The 26,106-nt window shown below is 40.4% G+C and overlaps 1 protein-coding gene and 1 pseudogene across 4 annotated transcripts in view; both read right to left on the reverse strand.

Annotated features, from left to right (window-relative positions):
• KIAA1217 (KIAA1217 ortholog) overlaps positions 1-26,106 on the reverse strand; it is an 820,690-nt gene that overhangs the window by 373,990 nt on the left and 420,594 nt on the right. The window lies entirely within an intron of this gene.
• LOC141585439 (nucleoporin NUP35 pseudogene) lies at positions 19,128-25,415 on the reverse strand (annotated as a pseudogene).

Consider the following 26,106-nt stretch of genomic DNA (forward strand, 5'->3'; position numbering starts at 1 on the left):
ATGGTGTAGAGATGATACAAATGGCATAAAATGAACAAAGAAAATTATGATATACAACAATAATGAAAGAAAATTATGATAAAATATGACTTAAAGATTTTTATAACATCATTTCACAGTACTGTACATATAGCCTACTCAACTTGTGACCAAATCGTGTTACAACCGGTCTGTCGTAACCAATCGTGTTCGTAAGTCGAGCACTACCTGCAGTTTCCTAAGGGCTGCCATAACAAAGTAATGCAAATGGAGTGGCTTAACACAAGAGACATTTATTTTCGTATAGATCTGGAGGCTAGAAGTTTGAAAGGAAGTTGTTTGGGAGGGTCATGCTCCCTTCGAAGCCTCTAGGTGGGGATCCTTCCTCGTCACTTTCAGTTTTTGGTAGCCCAAGCCTTCTAGGTTAACAGCAGTACAACTCCAATCTCTACCTCATTTCCACATGGCCGTCTTTCCTCCGTGTTTGTCCGTGTCTAAGTTTTCCTCTTATCATAAGAACACCAGTCACATTAGAGTGGGGCCCACCATACTCTAATATGACTTCATCTTAACCTGATTATACCTACTTCCAAAGAGGGTCACATTCACAGGTAGCAGAGTTTAGGACTTCAATATACCCATCTGAGGGACTCAATACAACCTATAAACATTCTAGACAGCACACATTTGATCCTATGGGATAATCTTATAAGACGTCAATGAACCTTTTCTCCAATGCTATTATTTATTTTCTTTTTCTTTTTTGTTACTTTTAGAGATGGGGTCTTGCTGTGTTGTCCAGGCTAGTCTCAAACTCCTGGGCTCAAGCAATCCTCCCAACTTGACCTCCCAAAATGCTGGGATTACAGGCATGAGCCACTGTGCCTGGCCTCTCCAATACTATTACTACAGGTAATTGTCTTTCTGGGCCCAGCTGGTCACTGCAAACATAAAAACCCTTCTTTATACATCTTCCTTCCTTCTCTGAAATCTTTTCTCGGCTGAGCACGGCGGCTCATGCTTGCAATCCCCAGCACTTTGGGAGGCTGAGGCATGCAGATCTCCTGAGCTTAGAAGTTTGAGACCAGACTTGACAACATGGCAGGACTCCATCTCTACAAAAATTAGCTAAGTGTAGTGGTGCGAATCTCTGGCCCCAGCTACTGAGGAGGCTGACGTAGAAGGACCACCTGAGTCCAGGAAGTTGAGGCTTCAGTGAGCCACAATCATGCCACTTCACTACAGGCTGGTTGACTAAGGGAGGCTTTGTCTCAAAAAAGGAAATATTTTTTCACCATCTCCCATTTTGTTCTTTTATTTTCTGAATATTCTCTTCTCCTAGGTCCCCTTTTGATTTCACACTTTGGCTCCTGATTCTTTCTTCTATATTATGCCTTAAATATGTCTCAACTTTTACCCTCTGGCTCCACCTGACTAGGCAGCAGCTCGGCTTGCCAGCTAGTCCCCAGACAGGGGATTCTCAGCTCCACTGCCAATGCACCAAGTTGTGCCAGCTCCTCTAAGGGGTGTAAAATCCAGCTACTTCCTAGGAAGGGTGAGTCGGCCAGGCAGTTATCAGCTGATGGACAGGGAGAGAAGAGGGCAAGGCACAGGTCAGGTGGCTCCCCCACAATCTGACACCTTGGGGGGTTAATCTCATGGTGGCTTGACTAACAGCATCCTCATAATCATTCAAACTCTTCTCCTAAATTTTAGCAATGATGTTCACACCTGACATTTCCAAAAAAATCCTATATTTCCTGTGCTTTTATAGCTGCAAAAGTGTCTTTTACAACATGTGAAAAGTTATGTCTACTGGTGAGGAAAATGTTTCCCTCAAAATGTTATGCCTAAATTAAAGACAAAGACTATGAAATAAACGAAGAGTTGGTGTGAATTCACAATTCTGACGTACAGTCTGAGCCTGTTGGGAAAATGTCACTAAGATGACCCCATGAGTCCCTTTACATGGTAGGTGTGCAGTCTCTCTCCCTTGGGCTTTCATCCTTGTGCCCCACTCCACTGAAACCCCTTTGGTCAAGGTAGGACTATTCTCCTCTTGACAAATCCTGTAATAGTCAACTCTTAGTCCTGATTCGACATGACCTTTCTCAGCAGTGTGGACCACTGAACACTTTATTCCTCCCGAAGCACTTTCTGCACTTGGTTTCTGGGGCACTGACTCCTCCCGGTTCTCCTTCTTATCATTCAGTGTCCTTTGCTCAATCCTCCACCTCTCCTTTGAGCTCCAGACTGGCCCACCTGTCTCTGTGACATTTCCACTTCAGTCTCCAACAGGCTTCTCAAATTTAACATGCCCAGAATCAAACTCCTAACTGACCCCTTCCACCTCCTCCCCTTTCAACTCTGCTCTTCTTCCACTGTGCCCTACCTTGGTACCATGGCACTCCCATTCACAAGATTGCCTAGGCCCTAAATAACATTTTTTTCCCCTTATACTCCCATATCCAGTTTAGACAGTAAGACCTTTTGACTCTACCTTAAAAATATACCCCAAATCTCTCTCCTCTCCATCTCTACTGCTCCCACTTTGTTAGAGTCACCATCTCCTCACATCTAAACTTAGAATAGTCTGCTAGCCCATCTCCCTGTGAAGTTTATAGAGACTTTTTTTCTAGAGATTATGACAAATCATTAGTATCCTCACTCTAATTTACTCATTCATGTATGTACGTGTGTATGTGTGTGTTTGAGTGGGTATACACTTGTCTTTTCTACAGGAATCCCCTGAGACTGTATGCCCTCTCACCTTTAAAAATTAAATTTAGTTAATTTAACTGTGTACAGGTTCTACGACTGGAGACTTGGATTTAACCTTGGGTTCAGAGAATGGGTTTTTTAATCCTAGAAATATAAACAAGGGAAAGATGAAAATCTGCCAAAATGATGCCTGAATTCAGATAGTTGACTGAGATATCCAGGGGTCTGACTATGTAAATTGAATATTTTAGCAGAGCTAGCTGGGACTGGGAACAAGATATTCTAATGGAAATTGTTTCTTTGGGGACCACGAGGCAAGACCACCCACCTCTCCTGTTATGAGGATGCTGCTCCTATAAGAAGAAAATAGAATTCTCACTTTTCAATCTCCTGGAAGAATCCTCTTCTGTGATAGGAAATGTGGTTTTAAGGCACAGCTTTAGACTTGTTCGTGTTTGTGTGTGTGTGTGTGTGTGTGTGTGTGTGTGTGTGTGTGTTCACAGCATGCACATATTTGCACATAGTTTGAATGAGAGGGATGGCCTCCTCTCCCCTAGGGTCTAGTGTGGTTGGTATAGATGTGGAGATGTGCAGAGATACCTGGGACACACCTTTTGGTGAAGGACAAGATGCCCAGGTGACAAGGCAGCAAGCCAAGAGCTAGATAGACATAGAAGGGCCTGCATTTGTGGCCTCTGAGACATTTTGAGCAGGGGTAGTAATGATAACTCATACTCCATGTCCTATTATTGTTCCATACAACTTCCAGAAAACCTTGTCTCCATGCACAGTGAAGCCCTGGTCTTATCCCTGCTGAGACCTGAGCCCCTTCTCCAGAAGTCCAGAGGCAGTAGTCTTGACAGTGTCATTACAGAGATCAACTGGAATTAGAGATGGTGCATTTCCATGATGGAGGAGAACATGGCAGGTGCCACAAGGCACATGTTCCTGACGGTACAAGACAGCCCCATGGGATATTCAGAAATGCCTGAAGGGCACATGGAAATTGAAAAACTTATGGCAAAGAGATGCAGCTTGAACTTTGCAATTTAGACATTTAAAAGTCAACTGACTTTTTTTTTGAAGTCGCAGGCTTGGGAGGAAAAAGATTTGGGTTACTTAAACTAATACTAATACTCTTATTAAAAAGATAGTTGATAATTGTTAAGCATTTCCTATGGTCTTATTTTAAGCCTTTGAAATTCTAGAATTATCTGGGAACAATTCCAGTTTTAGAATCAGTTTCTACTTCATCTATCAAATATTTTAATGCATAAACTTGAACAGTCTTTTAGGTAGAGGATTGAACCAGATGATCTCTTTAGAAGTGGAAGTCTTAGATTCTGTAACTACTACGATATCACCTAAGTAGTCTTGGTAACTTTAGAGCAGAGGTCCCCAATCTTTTTCGCACCAGGGACCAGTTTTGTGGGAGAGAATTTTTTTATGACAAGGGTCAGGAGGTGGTTTTTTGGATGTTTCAAGTGCATTACATTTATTGTACATTTTATTTCTATTATTATTACATTGAAATATATAATGAAAGATTATACAACTCACCATCATGTAGAATCAGTAGGAGCCCTGAGCTTGTTTTACTGAAACTAGATGGTCCCATTTGGGGGTGAAGAGAGAAAGTGACAGATCATCAGCCATTAGATTTTCATAAGAGGCACGCAACCTAGATCCCTCGCATGCACAGTTAACAATAGGCCTCATGCTCCTATGAGAATCTAATGCCACCACTGATCCGACAGGAGGCGGAGGTCAGGAGGTAATTAGAGTGATGGGGAGCAGCTGTCAATACAGATGAAGCTTCACTCACTGGCCTGCCATCCACCCCTGCTGTGCAGCCTGATTCCTAACAGGCCATGACTAGTACCAGTCCATGGCCAGGGGGTTGGGGACCCCTGCTTTAGAGTATTCTGCTTCTGGGAATTGTCTTGCTAATAACTTCATGGAAACATAATTCTGGGTACGAAACAAGGGAACAATTCACAGTTCACTTAAGAATGAGCCAGAGGGGCAAGAGCAGATCTGAAGTGTCAAATCAAAGGGAGAAAACAGACGTGAAAAGTAGATCCCAAACACCTGTTAAAATAAAATATATCGAGTGCCTGAGTCTGACCTTGTGCACAGGGAGGGAACTGTGAACAATGCTGGTGTCTTTGGTCAACTGCATCCTTCAGACCTTTAATAGGTTATTTCAAGGTTGGTACTAATGATAGCCAATATCTGTATAGTCTTACTATGTGCTAAGCATGTGTAACCACTGGACAAATGTTAACTCATTTAATCTCACAGTGGATCAGTAAAATAGGCGCTATTGTCTCAATTCTGCAGTTAGAAAAGGGAGGCATAGAGAGGCTAAGCAACTTTTCCAAGGTAACTTAGCTAGGACGCACTGGGGTCAGGACCTGAACCCAGAGAATTTGGCTCTGGTTTTTGTGCTCTTAGGCACTACACAAACTGGTTTTCAAAACTGTTACTGAGATGTTTTCTCCCTTCAGAAACCCAGAGCAGCCTATCTTGTCTCTGTGAATTTGGACATGAAAGAATATCCTTTCGGCATAGTGGTCACAGGAAAATGGTTCCTCCAGGAGTGACAAATTATTTGACAGCATTTCCTGTAAATCTCTTCTCCTTTCCCACCACTATGGGGCAAGACAGAACAAGCCCATAGCTCCCATTTAAATGGTTACTGTCTCAACAGAAACCAAGAATTTCAAGTCTATTCTCTTCTTTTCTGTACTACCCTGTGTGAATTATACTCTCTGTATAATAGCCAACAGTTTCATCACATATCAGCTGTATGATCTCTGTCAAGCCATTTACCAGGTCTAAGCCTCAGTTTCCTCTTTGTTTAAATGGTGATAATAATAGTTCCAGCCTCAGAGGATGTTATGGGGATGACATTGACACAATGCATGTAAACTCCTCTCTACAGTTGCTAGCTTCCAGAAAGGTTTCAATAACTTCTAGCTTTTGGCTACGATTTTGATTATGGTGGTCAATCATCATTATTGGAGGAAAAACAATATTAAATTTAAAAAAACATTTGTTGTAATTTGGAAATTGAACATTTTCCACTTTTTAAATTTTAGGTGTTTCCAATGGTTTTTATTAGAATCATTTACTTTAAAAATTTCATGAAGACTTTGTAAGTATCTGGACTAGCAGAGTCCCTTCTAGGCATGCTGTATTCCCTATTTATGAGAGCTTTTCAATAAAAATGTTTCCTGTTGCTTTTCTTACCAGAGCCATATATGTTGCTATTATATATTCACTGTAAACTAATGATGAAAATGATAATGATCATGATGACAATGTCGGCACAAACCCATTTGCTTTGAGCACTCGCATTCCAAGAGTACCTAATTTGGCTGAAGGTAATTCTGATTACATCTCCGAGTCAATGAAGTACTTGATGTTTTCTTTGCTCTTGGCAGATCGATCTGACCAATCTAAGCTTTTAGCTGTCCCCAGTGGGTTGGTACAGCTCAGTTTACTGATGCCATTCAGAGAAAAGAGAGTGTTTAGGAAACAACATTGGAACTTGCTTTTTCACTCAGCGTTACTGGGCAGAACAATTCCCTGAACAGAACAGGCCCACCTGGGCATGTGTTCAATGGGATGTCACAGCCAGAGCATCCATAGGATGTGGGTCCCCTTCACCCATAAGGCAGTTCCAGGGAGGATATCTCACAGCTACACACAGTACGATTTTGTGGGTTTCTAACTTTCAATGCGTGAATAATTTTCTTCGAGTTTATAGGGCACTTATTTAGATTTGGAAACCTCTAGTCATGTCAAAATGGAAATGAATGGCAGCAACTTAAATCTTTTGCTCTATAAGGAGAGGTAGTGGAGATATAAAGAGAGTCAGAAGTAGTGAGGGGCTTTTGACCATCCTGTCCATTCACTACTGCCTCTGTCCTCTCCATATCACTGACTTTGGATTGACTTACTGTGCACCCATCCTCAGCCTTGGTACAGGGAAAGTTGTCAAAGAGCCTCCCCTGGGAATGTCTCTAGACACTGCATTCCTGCAAAACCCACTGACTCAGTATTTCACAGCCAGGAAAATAATGAAGTTCCCAAAGGAGGCAAATTTCACACAATGAGTCTGGAAACAGATTGGAGAGTGTCTCTGTTTCCTTTAAAACACCAAACAACAGAGATACTTGAAAAAGACTCATTCATCAAACACAAAGGCCAGCTTCCCCTGGGAGTCCCACCTTCTTCTCCTTTCAGGAACGAGTCTATTTATTTCCCTGTTCTGAAGTCCCAACTTGCCACCCGGCAAAGAGCAACCAATGCTACAAAATATTGAATGTAGAATAAAGTCTTTTCAACACTGCTGTATTTAGGAGAGAAACAAACCAACATTGGAAAATGTTACTCTTAATTTAATTTAGGTTAGGTTTTTGTATAAAGCACGGATGTATGTAGATAATCACAACCAATAGTCTCTTTACTAGCATAAAATCTACATTTTCCATGGTTAGCAGAAAGCTGCACGTGTATAACACATTCAACTATTGTTATAAGATATAGCCTGTTTATGAAAAAATGTCCCTTCAAGCTTTTTGAATACTAATAAATTATCTTCCAAAATAGTAATTTAGAGAGCTTAGGTGTTTTATGTTTTTGTTGTTGTTGTTGTTTACTGTTTTATGAGTGTGGAATATTTTATATCCCATAAATTGCTCTGGGTCAGAGGCACTTTATATGGGTTGCCATGGAAACCAGATGATGACCCAGACTGGAAGAGGAGCTCATGTTTGTCTAAGGGAAGATCCCTTTTCCCTGGAAGGGTCCTGGCAACCTAGGATACCTGAGGGCTGTGCAGACCCTAGCACAGCAAACCCAGGGCAAGTTAAATACTTCAGAAAATTTGATGGACTTCCTGATTGAATACAACCATGTTTTCCAGATCTACACTTCATTCATTCATTCATCATGGATTTTTAATTTATTGCGTAACTATTAGGTATTCCGTTATGTCAGGGAACAAAACGAATTCCCCATCCTCACTGAGTTAGGCTTCTGCTGGTGCAGACAATGTTAAACAATGAGTGGTCGATTCAGTGAGGGAAGATACAGCAGAATATATGCTAGAGACTGATGGCAGTGTTATTCAGGGGGCTGCAGGGGAGGGTGACTGGGGGTTAGAAAGCTGCGAAGACTAGAGTGGAGGGAATGAGAGCTGAGTGATGGAGCATGAGTCAGGAAGAATAGGCACGGGCCAAACCACTGAGGCCTCATAAACTTTAATGCCAAATGTGATGAGAAGCAATGTACATTTACTGATATCCTTAAAGTTCTGTGCTTTCACACTCTGGGCACTTTAAAGATAGTAGATAAATAATAAATGAAGATCAACATTGGGTACAGTGCAAAAATTTGACACATAGAAGACTTTTGAAAATGTTGCTGTATCTCATGTTTCTGAAGGGTTAACTATGCTCATTATATCAACTGGGCTTCCTGCCTGATTCTCCAGGCCCCACTGGCTGGCAGCTGGAGTCCTGTGAATTATGCACTTGAATGACCCCGTGCTCTGCCAGAACCTAGATGGTGTTCTTGGCAAACACACCTGAGAGTGGACTTAAACACACCTTCAGAGCCACTGCTTGATGATCCAGATGAAAAACGGCCTCTTTAGATCATGGAGTTTCCTTTGCTTAATAAGAGAAAAATAATTTCTCTAGGCAGTAAGAGGCGAGGTGCTCTGTTATGCAGGACAGCCTTTGAGGCTAATGTGTGTGAACACTGATAATGTCAGACAGTGGCCGGAGAGAATCAAGGCTGGCTTCAGTGAGCAGAGGAAACAGGGACAGCCTGTCTTCTGCTTTTGGGGAGTGTCGGGAAATCCTTTGATATATTGGCCAGTCTGCTCTTTCTTTCTACCTCACTTTATCATACAGAAAAGGACCCAATTTTTAAATAATCAGCCATTCATCTGGTCACATTTCTTTTAAGAAAAATGTAGGTGTCCCAAGTAGGGAGAGAATGGTCCACAACCCCACTGTTTAACAAAAGGCCTCCATAGCACAGAGGAAATGTCCTGCCATATTTCAGCTTCTGCTTAAGAGTTTTCTTTGGAAAGAGGCCATGCTGTAGTCAGACAAACTCAGGACTGAATCCCAATTCATCTATCTTCTAGTTGTGCATGCTTGGGCAAGTTATTACTTTCATGCAGCCTAAGTTTTCTTGACTGAAAAAAAAATTCCCTCCTTATAAGTAAGCTTTAGGATTAAAAATTATATACCTATACCTCTAATGACCTGACATCTAGTAGGCACTTAACTGACGGTCATAATTTTTATCATTGTGATTAATAATTCAAAACTTAAAATTTTTAGGTCCTTGTGTCACATACCCTTAGCAATCTTCAGGATTCAAGTTCAATAATGTCTGTAGAGTGAAGAATCTGCCAGAATTAGAATCCTTGTGCTCCATACATTAACAGAGGTCATGGTTCATATGTTGGAACCTTAACCCCCAATGTCAGTAGTGTTGGGTGATGGAGCCTAGTGGGAGATGTTTTCAGGAGGGCTCTCCTCTCCTGGATTGCTTAATGTTTTCTCAGATTGGGTTTGTTATAAAAGTGACTTTGACCCCCATCTTGAGCTTTCTTGGGCTCACTTGCTCCTTCCATCATTGGATGATACAATACAAAGGTCCTCACCAGATGCCAACCCCTTGATCTTGAACTTCCCATCCTCCAGAATCATGAGCCAATAAATTTCTCCGTGGAATACTGTTACAGGAGCACAAAAACAGGCTAAGACATGCATACATTGTTCTAAATGATCACTAGAAAACACTGGGTTTGTGTGAGGGAGATGGCAGTGTCAGTGAGGACAGAGTTTTGTTGATAACTATAAACAGAATAATGGAAGGCTGGTGAGATCTTCACAGTTGTCCAAGTTGGGCAAAGATAAAAAAAAAAAAATACTCAGCTCTCAGAAGTGAGAGGGCCTGGGTCTGTCCCTCTACAAGATAATTGCCCCTTGACTGACACAGAGAGACAGGAGGCCTTTTCATCTTGGGCTCAATTTTGCACACATTGTAGAGAACCACAGGAAAAATGATGACATCCTGAGTTTGGGCTTTTACCAACAAATGATTTCATCAATGCCGTAACACTACTGAATCCTACAATATCCTGAAAGGACAAATATAGGGCATCGCTTTGTTTCATATTTTTGTAACACGTAAAGTAACACATACACACACACACACACACACACACACACATATGTGCACACACACCAAATCTAATATTTCTAAGTGTTATTTTGTTATTCAGTGCCTTTTATCAGGAAGATGAAAGGAATTTGTAAAAGCAAAGACATCCGAAAACAAAGAATAGAGAAGTCTAGCAGAAAGGAATCTTACCAGTTGACTGTCATTCAATATCTTTTTTAAAAAAGTAAATGTGTTTTCTGTTTTTTAATCATTTAAGAAATGCATTTTCCTTTTAAAAAGATTATGTGAAACCCAAAGCGATATGATTAACTTTTAACTTATTCACTATCATCCCTTTCCAAAATAGCTTTCTTCTCCGGCTTTCAGAACCTGAAATGTGTTTCTTTTAATCCAAATTATTCTTTTATTAAAAAAATTAATGTACTTTTTGTCAATACCTAATATCTGTACATAGTTTTGTAGTACATGTGACAATCTGATACATTCATATAATCAAATCAGGGTAACTGGGATGTCTATCACTTGAAATATTTATGTTTTCTACATGCTAGGAACATCTCAATTATTCCCTTCTACGTTTTTTTTTTTTTTTTTAAACTGAGTCAGGCTGGAATTGCAGTGGTGTGATCTCAGCTCACTGCAACCTCTGCTTCCCAGGCTCAAGTGATTCTTGTACCTCAGCTTTCCAAGTAGCTGGGATTACAGGTGTGCACCATCACACCTCGCTAATTTCTGTGTTTTTATTTTTTATTTATTTTATTTTTTTAATTGCATTTTAGGTTTTGGGGCACATGTGAAGAACATGTAAGATTGTTGCGTAGGTACACACATGGCAGTGTGATTTAGTAGAGATAGGGTTTCACCTTGTTGGCCAGGCTTGTCTCGGACTCCTGACCTCAGTTGATCTGCCTGCTTTGGCTTCCCAAAGTGCTGGGATTACAGGAGTGAGCCACAGTGCCTGGCCCCTAATTTGAAATATACAATTGATTAATGTTGACTATAGTCACTCTGCTGATCTATTGAACACCAGATCTTATTTTTTTTAATCTAAGTGTATATTTGTATCCATTAACAACCAAAGTTATTCTTAACGTAAATTTCAATACATTTCTTTTTAAACTAGTTTTCCTCAGCCACAGGAAATGGCTTCCTAGGTTGTGCACCCACTCAGAAATAATCTCACAGGTGATTTCTTTACCAAGGTGATTCCTTTATCAAGGAAGGAGGAAATGAGGGTGGTGGTTTTCTTTTTAAACTAACCACTCAGTTTTGTTAAAAAGTATCCTTGAAATTTTACAAATGATTTGTCCAAATGTCTAAAAAGGCCTTTGAAGCTGCAGAAAAATGACTTTCAAAAAATACGTTTTTAATCCTTTCCTCTCTGACTCATAAAATCAGAGTCGGGAGGAGGACGGCGCGTGGAAGAAGAAAGGCAACTGAGCCTGCAGGACCAACGGTGTGTCTTAAGTCTTGCATTTTATACACTGTCTTGCCACCTCGACCTCTGACAAAAGCCAGCAATAGTTCACCCAAAGATAAAACAAATGCCTGAAGAACTCTCTTGCTAAGAGTTCAGCAAACTGCCTTTTTTCCTGCTGTAACTAGGAGACTGGATAGTTTGAACTCAGTGTTGAAAACATGAGGTGGTTTCATTTATTTAATTTTTTCAGCTATGGCCTTCAACCATGCTCTGTTAAATACCATTTTCCTGTTCCTTAATGATACCTGAACAAGATCCTATAAACTTCTGATCACTTGCAGTTACAAAAAGTCTAGGCCAGTTTAAAACTCAAATTTCATATCCAACTTAAATCTTATCTCTTTCTTTTCTCTGGTGCAGGCTGGGCGATGACTCAAGTGATACCTTATGGGTACAGAAAATGTTCTGCTTCTGGGTACCTCCACCTCCACCTCCATCCAAAATCTTGCTCCTTGGTGGGTTTGGGTCAGTGAGGAGGGATTAGGTGAATTCTTTCTGGGGGTTTAGGTTTTCTGATTTTTGTATCTTGTACTAACACTGATACATTCTTAGCATTTCTTGTGTGACAGGCATCCAAATGTGGATCTTGGGTGCCAGGCCAGGGTGTGCACAGTTCCTGGAGGTGAGAGGTCAGGCTCCTCTTCAACTTCTCCCATTCCCAGCAGTACTCTTCCACCCTTATACATACCAGTGGATCCTCTGAGAAACTTGGGAGCCTTATTGGCTGGTGGAGAACTCTCAAGACAGCACCAGCCTGTCTGTGGTCTATGTGGGAATCACTGCCATCCTTGCCGTTCTCTGCAGTGTAAGTACAGCAGCCACTTCTCTCTGCTTTCCTCTGCCATTTTTCTTTTCTTCCCTTTTTCCCAGGTGAACAAAGCCCAGGAAGTGAACTGTTGGTTTGCTCCTTAAGTAGACATCCACCCAGCCAAAGAGGTACCAGTCTTCCACTCTTGCCAGCTCTCACTCTTATCTTCAATGCAACATTCTCTTGGCTTCGAGAACGGGAAGGCACCCTTCCCGCCCCCAGGGGAGAGTATTCCCTGTCCCAATGAGTATGGCATCCATTGAGTGGTCCCAAATAGTCCAGAAATATTATTCTCTCTTCTTTTCCTCCTGGGGCACAAGTGGGTCTGACAGCACGGCCTTTCCCCCTAGAAACCCTGAGGGAGGTGTCTGCTCCCAATTGTTGGGGTCATCTTAATTATGTGGGATACATAAACCTCTGTGTTCCCACATTTCACCCCTACTTGCCCATTCCAAGGAACAGAAAGCAGGTCCATTTAATATTCTTTTCTACTGCTGTCCAAATGTCTCCTGAAACTCACATCCATCCAACCACAAGCTTTTTCAGACTGACCAACACATTCATTCATTGAACAAATATTTATTGAGTGCCCATTCTACACCAAGAACTATTCCAGGCACTAGAGATGTGGCAGTAACCAGGATAGATGGGGTTACCTCTTTCAGACAGCTTACACTCTATCGGAGGTGAACTCTTGAAACAGGTGCGTCAGTAAGATGATTTTAGATTGGGCTACCAAGATGGCAAAATACGGTGTGGTAGAGGATGCTTGTAGGAGAGAGGAAGTCACTTAAGATTGGTGGCTGGAGAAGGCTTATCTGAAAGTGTGATCCTTGAACTGAACCTAAGTGATTCCCAGGCAGGGCAAGTACAAAGGCCCTGGGATGGGTGCCTGTTCATCTTGTTCAAGGAATTGAAAGATAAGCAACTGGGTGGTTTTCCTATTCTCATCTTAGAAGTTCAGTCTCCCAAGATGTTGCCCCTGTCCTTAACTTGCTCTAGGCCTGTACAGGAGATGAAGAGTTCTACTGCGCATTCCAATGCCAGTCCACTCTACATATGGTAGCCATTGCAGCTGTCCCTTTAGACTTAGAGATTTATTTTTTATTTAATTAAACTAAGTAATTAATTTTAGAGGCAAAGTCTCACTATGTTGCCCCAGCTGTACTTGAACTTCTGGACAACATAGTGATTCTTCGACCTCAGGCTCCCAAGCAGCTGAGTCTACAGGTATATGTCACTGTGCTTTAATTAGACTTAGAAATTTTAGACAGGAGGGAGCCCTTTTCACCATCTATTTGGGTCATGTGCCTGGGAGGGTCTTTATTAGAAGGCTATTGTAGTTCTCTTAGAAGGCTATTGTAGTTCTCGCCAAATTGCCGCCATGTAAACATCGGCCACCAGGCAATAGAAGAATGAAGCTGGAAGGCTTTCCATGCCTGATACCTTCCTGATGCAGTTTACAGATGAATTCACTTGTATATATAAAATATGTGTACTACACTTTAAAGCACTACACAAGTAACAGTATGTTATTGTAAGGCTTACTTACAAAAGTATGGATAATGAATGGAAAAGAAATAAACTTCAAGAAATTTCTAGGTTGCCCTTTCTCCAGTTGGTTTATTACTTTAAAATAAGGGAAACTCATTGGAAAATTGTCTGTTTTGTAAAATAAAATCACCTTCATAACTTTCATACCTGAAATGGCATATTCCTTAATGGTAATTAAGAAATATGAATGAAGAGATGGAATTTGAGAGTTGAGAGACTTCTTGAGACCATTAATGACAATATTCTCTCTTACAGATGAGACAACAGATGTGCAAAAAGGTTAAGCAGCATTCCAAAGGCACAGAACATTTGTAATTGTCAGAACTGAACTGGAATCCAAATCTCTTTACTAGCAGTCTACTAGACTTGCCACTACATTGCAGTACCTCTAAAAAGTGTTACTTGATACACATTATGTCAAAGGCCAGTGCCAACTGTGTTCTCAGCACAGTTAGATGAGAGGTATGGTAGGCATCCTCCAAGAGGGTCCCTAGTGATCCCTGCTTCCTGACATTCCCCTTCTATGCTGTTCCAGAGTTGGTCTGTATGACCAATAGAATATAACAGAAGTGATTGTTTTTATGTCATTTCCAATATGGGTTGTAAAAGACTGTGGCTGCCATATTGGTGTTTTTCTCTTGGATCATGTCCTCAGGGGAAAGCCAGCTGCTTTGTCATGAGATTGCTCAGGCAGCCTTTGGAAAGGCCCACATGAAAAGGAAGTGAGACACTCAAGCAACAGCCAGCAAGAAACTGAGTCTTGCCCACAATCACATAAAAGAGCTTGGAAGCAGATCTTTTAGCCTCACACACCTATAGCCCTAGCCAAGAGCTTGACTGCAATTTCACAAGAGATCCTGAGCTTGAACCACCAGCGAGGCTGCTCCCAGATTCCTAACATCCAGAAACTGTGCGATAATAAAAATTTACGATTCATGTTGCTATTCGGGAGGGCAACTGTTTGTGCAGAACAGATAACTAATATAGGCATTGCGCTTTAATTCCTTGAAATCATGCTAGGTACCATGTGATGGGCTGCATTACCTGGTGACAATGCTATCTTCTCACTCCTTGCACACGGGAGAGACAGGCACCTGCTTGCTCTGGGACCTGCCTGAGCTCAGGCTCTGTCACAGGGATGAAGAAGTTGGAGAATGTTTCTGCCAAATGCTAACAATGCCTCCCCAAGGACAATTCATGGAGGGTGTTAGCCTGTGCTCAATTTCCCTTGGCAAAACTGCAACAAAGGCATGGCAGCAGTTTGATGTTCACAGAGAAGGGTGAATACAAAGCAGGGCTTTAGGCAGACATCCTTTAAAAACTTCCTGCTGCTGTCTTACGGGTTTGGAGGACTGGAAATTTCCAGAGGCTGCTCTTTCCCTGCCCTGTTACAAGTTTATTCTGGAGTCTGTAGAAAGAATTCTTGAAAGAGACAACAGATAAAATTCAGAGGGAAGGGTCATGACTTTAGATGGGGAAAAATTACATTCTTATCTTCACTTTTTTATTTTTTCGAGATGGAGTCTCGCACTGTTGTCCAGGCTGGAGTACAGTGGCACTATCTTGGATCACTGCAACCTCAACCTCCTGAATTTGAGCGATTCTCCTGCCTCAGCCTCCCAAGTAGCCAGGATTGCAGGCAACCACCACCATGCCCAGCTAATTTTTGTATCTTTTTTTTTTTTTTTTTTTTTTTTGAGACAGAGTTTCGCTCTTGTTACCCAGGCTGGAATGCAATGGTGCGATCTCGGCTCACCGCAACCTCCGCCTCCTGGGTTCAGGCAATTCTCCTGCCTCAGCCTCCTGAGTAGCTGGGATTACAGGCACGTGCCACCATGCCCAGCTAATTTTTTGTATTTTTAGTAGAGACGGGGTTTCACCATGTTGACCAGGATGGTCTCAATCTCTCGACCTCGTGATCCACCCGCCTCGGCCTCCCAAAGTGCTGGGATTACAGGCTTGAGCCACCGCGCCCGGCCTAATTTTTGTATCTTTATTAGAGATAAGGTTTCACCATGTTGACCAGGTTGGTCTCGAACTCCTGACCTCAGGTGATCCTCCTGCCTTAGCCTCACAAAGACCTGGGATTACAGATGTGAGCCACCGTGCCTGGCCTCTAACTTTTAACTGAAATTTAGCTTTTCCTTCTTTTATGAATTTAGCCAGTAGGCCATAGTAATATTATCAGAGCCTTTCACTTTGTCACTGAAAGAATCTCAGATATTTCATAGCATATTACAGTTGTTTCAGATGACTTGAAATATTGAATGTACTCATCAGTACTTCAAAATTGTGGTAGCTATTACACCTGCTATATTTAATGTGTTAATAAAGAGAAGTGTGCATGTGTGTGTGTAGACAGAATATGTAGATATATATATATCTTGCTAATATTATTGTTAGTATTTTAGGAACTGTATTTCAATATAATATATTTTCTTCCTAAGAGAAACAAAGAAAGAATTCTTCAACATACCTTTGAACTCAAATTAGATATTTTCTTAACCAGTTCCAGTGCTGTGGACACTTTAAAATACTTGCAGTTTAGGGAGTGGGATTTATTTGTGCTTCCATACTTTAGGTCTAAAAAGCATCATTGAGTACCTCAGATATACCTCCTTTGTTTTTCTGCTAGAATGCATCTATTTCCTTCTTCATTGTTACGTTTGAGTGCATCAAATTTATAAAGCTTTTCTAAAGTGATTCTATCTACCATGTATCATTTGTTAACCATCTACTTTGAGCCATTATGCTTCATTCAGGAGAGGAGCTGGGCTTGGTTCTACATTGCTCTTGTCTCTATGGGTGTGTTTCCTAGCTCCCAACATTGATTCTTAAAAAGAAGGGAAATTCAAGGCTTTAACAGTGGGGGCTTAATCAATGTCACCAAATAACACCACTTTCTGAGAGGCAGGGGTGGTAAGGGAGGGGTTGAATAATGGTAATAATGTCAACTCAACCTGGACTTGAACTTCTTTACTGTGACTTTGAGTATTGTATTCTATCTTCTCAACTTTCCTGTGTGGAAAGTAAAACAAAACAAAACAAAAATCCATGATCCATTGTCATAGAGCTGGAGACACAGGACAGAAAACTCTTGTGTGTGTTAATAGTGTATTTCAGGAGGTAGAGCCCAGTGTTCACAAAGTCAGAGGTGAAGATTGGACCATATCACTCAGAAGGCATGACTAACGATGAGATTGCAGGGGATACTGAAAGGCTCTCTAGATGTTCTGTCTCTCCTTCCCACAACGCCTGAAACCCACCATTACCACGAATGCCTGTGCCTTAGAGTTACTGTCTTTTGAAATGTGCATGGTCTTAGAAGCATAAACTTGCTCTCTGTTCTTAACATTTTATGGTGAAGGAGTTTATCAGGACATGTTTCCTCAAGGCTGTGAGAGCGTAAGAGTTCAATGGAACAGAAGGAGGTAAGACCAAGCTAAATTTAAACCACGAGACTTCTCCTGAATATAGCTATTTCTTTAGGGAGGTAGGGCCGCTCACTCACTCCTTACAAGGACTTGATGTCTGAAGTGAGGTTATTTGCTTTTTGGAAGTTTTACAGGTAGAAAACTAAAAGTTAAGCATTCCCAGAAAATACAAATAGAAAAGCTGAATTTTCAAATAAGAATTTATAGACTTGTAGGAGCCTAGTCATTAATGCTATTAAATTCAAACGCTTTGGGGAATACCACTTTGGTATTTCAATTTTAGCCATAGCAAAGTCAGGAAGTGCAAAAGTTGAACTTCTCAGGGCAAGAGTAATTCATCCCTGTTACACATTTTTGACAGAATCCTTACAAGTCCTAGAAATTTGTATCTCTAATAGACTCAATTTATTTAGCTGCTTTTGCAAAAGAGCACGGCAGAGTTAGCTCCTTCTGGGTGATATGGTCACATTTTCAGCCTCATTATAGGACTCTTGGCATTTAGTTTGAAAGGCTGAGAGGAAAATCCATTTGTAGAACTTCTTTAGAGAGATAGGAGCCAAAACAGAACAGGGAAACTATTGTTTTACTGTTCTCTATGGAAACGCAGCATTCAAGTTTGAAGTAACAAGGTTGTTTTCCAATTGAATATTGAAATTAAGAAAAGAATACCATTTATATAGCATCCCAAACTTGAAATACTTACGGATAAATTTCACAAAAGATGTGTACTATGTGTATATCAACAGTATCAAAGATGGCTTAAAAAAGTTAAAGAATAAATGAAGAGATATATGCCATATTTTTAAGTATCAAAGATATATGCCATATTTTAAGTATCAAAGATGGCTTAAAAAAGTTAAAGAATAAACAAATGAAGAGATATATGCCATATTTTTAAGTTGAAAAAAATATTGCTAAGATATCATTTTTGCCTACATTGGTGTATGCCTATAAACATTCCAGAAGGCTTTTTTATTTAGTAGAAATTGACAAGACATTATTAAGTGCTTGTTAAATGATATTAAAATGCTTTTTAGATGGGGAGAACCTAGAATAGCCAAAACTATTGAAAACATTTTGAAAAAGAAGAGCAAAGTTAGAAAACAAACACTAACTGATGTCATGCCTTATACATTTATAGTAATCCAGACAGTATGAAATTAATAGAGAAAAAATGGACAAATAGATCAATGGGACAAACTGGAAAACCCAGAAACATACCTACATTAATATTATGTGGACAACCAATTTTTGACAAATGTACAAATGCAATTCCATGGGGAAAAATAAGCTTTTCAACAAGTGGTTCTGGAACAACTAAATATCAAAGAAGGAAACAAACTTCATTGGCTATCCTGCACCAGATAAAAATTCTAACACTATATACATCATAGGCCTAAATGTAAGACCTAAAACTACAAAACTATTAGAACAAATTCCAGGTGTATTTCCATGCACTTGTTTTTCTTGAGTGAATCCTAAGAGTGGAATTGCTGGATCATATGTGTTTCAGTTTTTAAGAAACTACCAAACCGTTGTGCAATGTATCCTGTTTTATATATATTTTTAAATAATTGACAATCGTGATTATCAAGAAACTTTAGTAGTATAGTAGGTTTTTGTTTTGCTTTGTTGTTTGTTTGTTTGTTTGTTTCTTGAGACAGACACTCACTCTTCTTGCCCAGGCTAGAGTGCAGTGGCAAGATCTCCACTCACTGCAGCGTCTGCCTCCTGGATTCGAGCGATTCTGCTGCCTCAGCAGCTGGGATTACAGGTGGCTGCCACTACACTTGGCCAATTTTTGTATTTTAGTAGAGATGGGGTTTCACCATGTTGGTCAGGCTGGTCTCAAACTCCTGACCTCAGGTGATCTGCCCACCTTGGCCTCCCAAAGTGCTGGGATTACAGGTGTGAGACACCGCACTTGGCTCTAGTAGGTTTTTTAAAAGAATGTTGGTTTTAGAATACACTAAGAGGTTACTCTGTGACAGGACACATACAAATAAGGATAATGAAAATATTAAATACTGTCTCAGTTAAAACACCATAATTGAAATTGCTAATTATAATATTTGTGTCTTGGTAGACATAACTATAGTTCCCCTTCATGAAATTCACCCCCACCTTCTCATGAAGACTATGAAGTTTCACCACAATTTCAGTTATTTAATTTACAATAATCAACACTGAGTTTTCTGTGCTGAAGCATGCAGTTACAGAAAGCACAAAATCCTATTTACAGGGATTTATAGTTTTCTTTAAAATGTATCTCAAGCATCTTTTAAAGTGCAGCTACAAAAAGGCTGTATCCTTAATGAAAAAGTTTTCTTTGTGAAAAAAGTATGAGGTAGCTATCCAATACTGCAGGAAAGATTACATAACTAACTGAAGGAACCAGTAGCACTCTGCTAACTCTGCTTTAGTGTAGAAACCTCCTCACTGGTCCTCTACTACCAGCCAAACATATACTCCATTGCTTTGGATACAAGACTTTTATCTTTTTTTGGCATTTGTCAGAAATAACCTGATAATCACTAGTAGAAGCTCTGCATGCTGTAGCAAGAGGTCTCATGGTAGAAATTCTAGGAGTACTTCCAGGTTGTGCTGGTGTACCTAGAGTTCTGATTGTTGGTGTAAAGGCTAAAGATGGAGATGGTAAAGCACATCTGTCACTGCTTTCCATAACACTTTTGTCAACACATGGTTTTATACCAGTCATGATGGATTCTCCAAAAATTCTCCCATCTTTGCTTAAGGCTTTCCAAGCCTGCAGTTTAGATTGATAATGGATATGCACCCAATTTCCTGTGTTGGAAACATGTTAGACATCACATCTTTTAAGATATTCCTGTACTGTGCAAACTGTAATAATATGTAGGAAGCAGATACTCGAGGAAACCCAAACACATTCACCAAAGTGTCAACGAGGTGTCTTCTGAAGTCAAAGAATCTCCCTGAGTATAAAAAGGATCCAACTGGGCAGGAGACAATGCTGTCTTTTGTGGCTGACTGATATTTACTGGACTAAACATACTTTGCCATGTTCTAGGACTAGATATAACTCCAGCAAGAAGACTCTGCATTACTGAAATGTTTGTCTGTCTTCTTGAAGTTAAAGGTGTTGATCCAAGTCCTGGGCTAGAAATGTCATCATAAATACTTCTAACTGGTGGAGTGCCACTTTTACCTCTATGAGCTGGTACAACTGGTTGTGGTGCTAACCCACCTGCCAGTAAAGGTGAACTTATTTCCATTACTCCTATTGAAGGGCCACTAATTGATCATGGTTGTGGAGTCACTGGAGCTGGCAAATCTTCTATTAAAAATCCAGGTAAGAACTGGGCACTAACTCCTGACTTTGGAGATGTGGGTGAGCCTAGCACCATTGGTTCAGACCCTAACGTGGGTGCCTGGGGTTCCACGGCAAAGGCTGCCATTGTGTCAGTGACTCCTACTCAGCAACGGCATAGGAGAGTACCAGTTGCTCTTCTTCCTCACCAACACTTGGTATAGTTATGATCTCATTAATTTGCATTTCCTTAATAAACAATTTTGCTGAACATTTTTTGTATGCTAATTTGTCATCCTTGTATTTTTGTTCAGATATATCTGTACAAATCCCTGGTGTACTAGAAGAAAGCAGGAGGGAAAATCTTTGTGACCTTTGGGTCACATTTCCTAGACATAATACCCAAACCGAAATCCATAAAAGAACAAATTGATTTCATCAAAATGTAAAACGTTTGCTCTCCAAAAGACACTGTTAAGAGAAAAAGAAGACAAGCCAGAGACTGGGGAAAAATCTTTGTAAAACACACATCTGATAAAGGACTTGTATCCAGAATGTAAAATGAACTTTAAAATTTCAACAGTAAGAAAACAACCCAATAAAGAAGTATACAAAGGATTTGTATGGATACATCTGAGAGAAGATAAAAGAATGGCAAATTAACACACAAAAATGTTCAACATAATTCTTCATTAAGGGCATGCAAATTAATGAGACTGTAGCTCTTAGAATGGCTAAAATTAAAAAGACTAATCATAGCAAAAGTTGGTGAGGAAGTGGAACAACTGGCACTTTCATATACTATTGCTAAGAATATGAAATGGACAAGCACTTTGGACAATAGTTTGATAGTTTCTTAAAACCTTAGATATATAGTTACCATATGATGCCACTCCTAGCTTTTACTCAAGAAAAATGAGTGTTTAAAAGTATACTTGATATGTGCTTTAATCCGGTATGGTAAGACATGCAGACACAGAAACCACTGTTGTAAAGGAAGTTGTTTTACTCACAGTTCGCTAGAAGTGGGAGGCATTGCACACAAATAGGCCACATAAGTAAGCACTAGGTCAGTCCTGAGTAAAGAGAGCCAGGGAAAACATGGGCCTTTACCTGGTTTCTGCAGGAAGGAATGTGTGAGGCAGGATAAGGAGGCTAAATAAGTTTAGGACTGCTGGTTTGAAGAGTTTCAGCTGGCTCCAGGGTGTAGAGATTGCCCCTAGTTGTCAGGTACTCAACCCTGGGGTGATTAGGACAGATGGATAGTGGTCCAGAGTGTAAGAGGAAGTGGGAGATTCTGGGCTCTGGAGATTAGCTAGTTTACATAGAAAAGTGATGCTGGCAGGTGAGTCTTGTTACCTTTAGGAACTGACTGACCCTGGGAGAGGTAATGTCTCTAAGATCAGCAAGGTTTCAAATGTCGAAATATCAGAAACACATGGTTAATACAGAATCCTATCTCCACATAAAAACTTCATGAGAATGTTCATATTGGCTTTATCTGCAATAGCCCCAAACTAGAAACAACCCAAATATATGTCAACAGTTAAATGGATAAACAGATCACGGCATAGCCAAACAACAGGCTACTACTCAACAAGAAAAAGAAATGACTTACTGATACATGCAAAAGTGTAGATGAATCTGAAAACAATTATACCGGTTGAAAGTGGGAGACAAAACCAGAGTATGTACGATACTGTTTATTCTAGAAAAGCAAGCTTATTTCTAGTGACAGAACAGAGATCAGTGATGGCTTGATGATGAGGTATGATGGAGAAATACATTAAAAATGGGTGATGGATATGTCATTATTTTGATTGTGGTAATAGTTTCATGGTATATACATATGTCATCTTGTCAAATAGGACAATTCAAATGTGTACAGTTACTAAAGGTATAAATGTGTGCATTTATACCTCAAATAAGCTATTTCGAACAATTGCTTTTCAAGGGAATATTTTACATCCCAGTCTCTGAAGTTATCTAATCAGAATAGAGAAAACTCTTAGCTCAACTTCAGGTCACGGAGTGGCCCAAATGATCCCCAGAGATAGTTGCAAACTTGCAAACCCAACTTTTTTTTTTTTTTTTTTTTTTTTTTTTTTTTTTTTCCTGAGACAGAATCTTGGTGTGTTGCCCAGACTAGAAGTAGTGCAATCTCGGTCACTGCAACTTCTGCCTCCCAGGTTTAAGCAATTCCATCTGCCTCGGCCTCCCGAATAGCTGGGATTACAGGCACCCAACACAAAGCCTGGCTAATTTTTGTATTTTTTAGTAGAGATGGGGTTTCACCACGTTGGCCAAGCTGGTCTTGAACTCCTGACCTCAGGTGGTCCACTTACCTTGGCCTCCCAAAGTTCTGGGATTATAGGCATGAGTCACTGTGCCCAGCCCCTAACATCTTTTGAGAAGCAAATTGGACTCAAAATTAGTAATCTTGGGTCTTGGTTCCAGCTCTGCCATTGATTTGCTGTGTCAATTTAGGCAAATCATTCAATTCCTCCAGACCTCGGTTTTCTTGTGTATAATATGAATATGTGGAACTTAGATGTCTGAAAGTACTTGTCATTTCTGAACTGTGGATCCAGCACCTGTAACTAGGCATCTGTGGATCTACCCAAGGTGCCAAGCTCAGAGTTTCAGATAACCCCAATCCTATCTCCAATTACTGACAGCCACTTGTCAAGGGCAAAAAGGAAGACTAGGGAAGGAGGAAGGAGCAGGTTAACGGGAGTTGTTTGGGAGTGCACTAAGCGTTTTAAAAAAATTATTGTATGGAGTTTTGTTCTTGTTGCCCAGGCTGTGCAATGGTGCAATCTCAGCTCACCACAACCTCTGCCTCCCAGGTTCAAGTGATTCTCCTGCCTCAGACTCCTGAGTAGGTGGGATTACAGGCATGAGCCATCATGCTCAGCTAATTTTGTATTTTTAGTAGAGATGGGGTCTCTCCATGTTAGTCAGGCTGGTCTCAAACTCCTGATCTCAGGTGATCCGCCTGCTTCAGCCTCACAAAGTGCTGGGATTACAGGCATGAGCCACCGTACCTAGCCACCATCTCAGTCATTTTTAAGTGTACAAAGTACTTTCACATTGATCTGCAACTATGGCCATCACCCATCTCCAGAACTCTTTTTATCTTGCAACACTGGAACTCTGTATGCATTAAACACTAACTCCCCATTTCCTTTTCCCCAGACCCCTAGCTACCACCCCTCTACTTGCTTTGTTTTATTTTTGAGACGGAATCTCACACTGTTGCCCAGGCTGGACTGCAGTGGCGGAATCTCAGCTCACTGCAACATCTGCCTCCCAGGTTAAAGCAATTCTACTGCCTCAGCCTCCTGAGTAGTTGGGACTACAGTCACACAGAACCACACCCAGCTAATTTTTGTATTTTTAGTAGAGACGGGATTTCACTATGTTGGCCTGGATGGTCTTGAACTCCTGACCTCAGGTGATCCCCTTCCCTCGGCCTCCCAAAGTGCTGTGATTAGAGGCGTGAGTCACTGCGCCCGGCCTCACCCCTCTGCTTTCTATCTCTATAAATTTGACTACTCCAAGTACTTCATGTAAGCAACACCACACAATGTACTAAGTGCTTTTATATTATCTTATTTGATCCTTCCAATAAGTCAGGAAGTAGGAATTATCCTCTTCATTTTTCTTTTCTTTTAGACAGAGTCTCACCCTGTCAGCCAGGCTGGAGTGTAGTAGCATGATCATAGCTCACTGCAGCCTCAAAATCCTACGCTCAAGCAATCGTCATACCTCACAGGTGCTCTTTTGTATTTTTTGTAGAGACAAAGTCTTACTATGTTGCCAGGTTGGTCTTGAGCTCCTGAGTTCAAGTGACCCTCCTGCCTCAGCCTTCCAAAGTGCTGAGATTACACACATAAGTCTGGGGGGAATCATCTTTTTAAATAACGCCAAAAAGAGGAACAACTAAGGCTTTGTGGGAAGCTGTGTATCATACAACTAAGAAGTAACTGGTCCAGCAGTGACGCATAGGTCAGCTGCTTCCAAAGCCCTGAAACTTCCATTACTGTAATTCATTAACAATGCATTTAATGAGAAGGTAGTGATCTAGTCAATAGATAACAGAGTTTGCGAACAATATACAGGTCAGTGGAATTCATTCCGCTCTCAGCCTTGACTGGATTATAACACACTACTTAAAACCTTAGTGGCTCACTCTCCTGCTCTCTATAAATTATGTGTATGTGTACATTATTAAGAATGAAGTTACACAAGGTACCTTCTCAAAACCAAGGTGAAATAAAAATGAGTTAGATCAAATGTGTAAAGCTCCAAGTGTCTTCTCAAAGACATATGGTACCATGTAACCACAGAACATGTTTTTATTACATCCAATGTTTAGAGTTAAATGTCTCTCGAAAACACAGAGTAAGATTCCAGACAGACATAACCACAAGTGGTGTTCTTACCCTCAGAAGTATAAACTAACCCTTCCCGGCTGCTGTCTCAGCTGTTGGTGAATCCTAGGGTGTAGGAATTTGCGACCCTTAATGTTATATGAAGTGATGTTTGCTTCCAAGACCAGCTGTAGCCAATCAACCCAGGGGCAAAACAGACAGCCCCATAGTCACACTTCACGCTAAAAAGGATAGAAGTCCTGGGATGGGCAAACCAACCTAAGGCACGAATTTGACAGCAGGCTCTAAAGTTGGAGAACAGGGATTTGCACCCAGTGGGCACCAGTCTGAATAGGTTCTTGTAGATATTCTAGGAATTTGTTGCATACGTGGCTGTTATTACGTTTATTCTTAATTTCGGAATGAGTGGATGTTGTTGATTTTCTAGTCATTTGAGACTTAACGTATTCCTTATTAAAGCAAGCATTCCATAATATCTAGGAGCAGACTGTTTTTAGTAAGAAAAAAAATTCAACCTTAGACTTTTTCCTTTACAGTGAAATATTTAGTGTTGCATTTAAAATAAATAAGCACAATCTTTCTTTACAAAGAATTTTATGAAAATAGAAAGTACAAGATAGTAAAGTTTATTTAAGTGTTAGACAATGGATAGAAAAGATGTAATATGTTCTGCCTTATTTAGTCCAAAGAGAGAATTACTGGATATAAAGGGGGATTTAGAAATCTCACAGAAGTAACATTATCTCTGCTTTGCCAAGACCATCATCACTTAAAGCCACCGCCTCTTTCTGTGTACTTCATGCATAAAGACAGAAAAATGCTATTTCACAAAATAAGAATATTTTGTAATTCATTAACTTTCAGTTTGGACACATAAATATTTTACAAGCTGATTCGCATGGAAAGGTTTTTAAAAGGCTAAGTACTTAGCCAGTAAATGAGAAGGAAAGGAAATGGAGATGAAACAGGCGCTCATTCTGTATCTGTGGATATTTACTACAATAAGAACATTTTATTTTTATAGCACATCGCTACCATTTGCAATCTGAGCATTTACAGCAAATGTAGACTAGTCAAACCAGAGTTTAAAATACATAAAACCACATCAGGAAAAAATCATACGCTCGTTGCATGAATACTAAATGCTGAGCAAGAGAAAAAGAGAGGTTATTGCCCATATATAAGAACCAACGTATTCCTAAGATAGCAGAGGCTAAAAAGAAGGA

Source organism: Saimiri boliviensis, chromosome 8 (genome assembly GCF_048565385.1).
Source record: "Saimiri boliviensis isolate mSaiBol1 chromosome 8, mSaiBol1.pri, whole genome shotgun sequence".
NCBI classification, from domain to species: Eukaryota; Metazoa; Chordata; class Mammalia; order Primates; family Cebidae; genus Saimiri; species Saimiri boliviensis.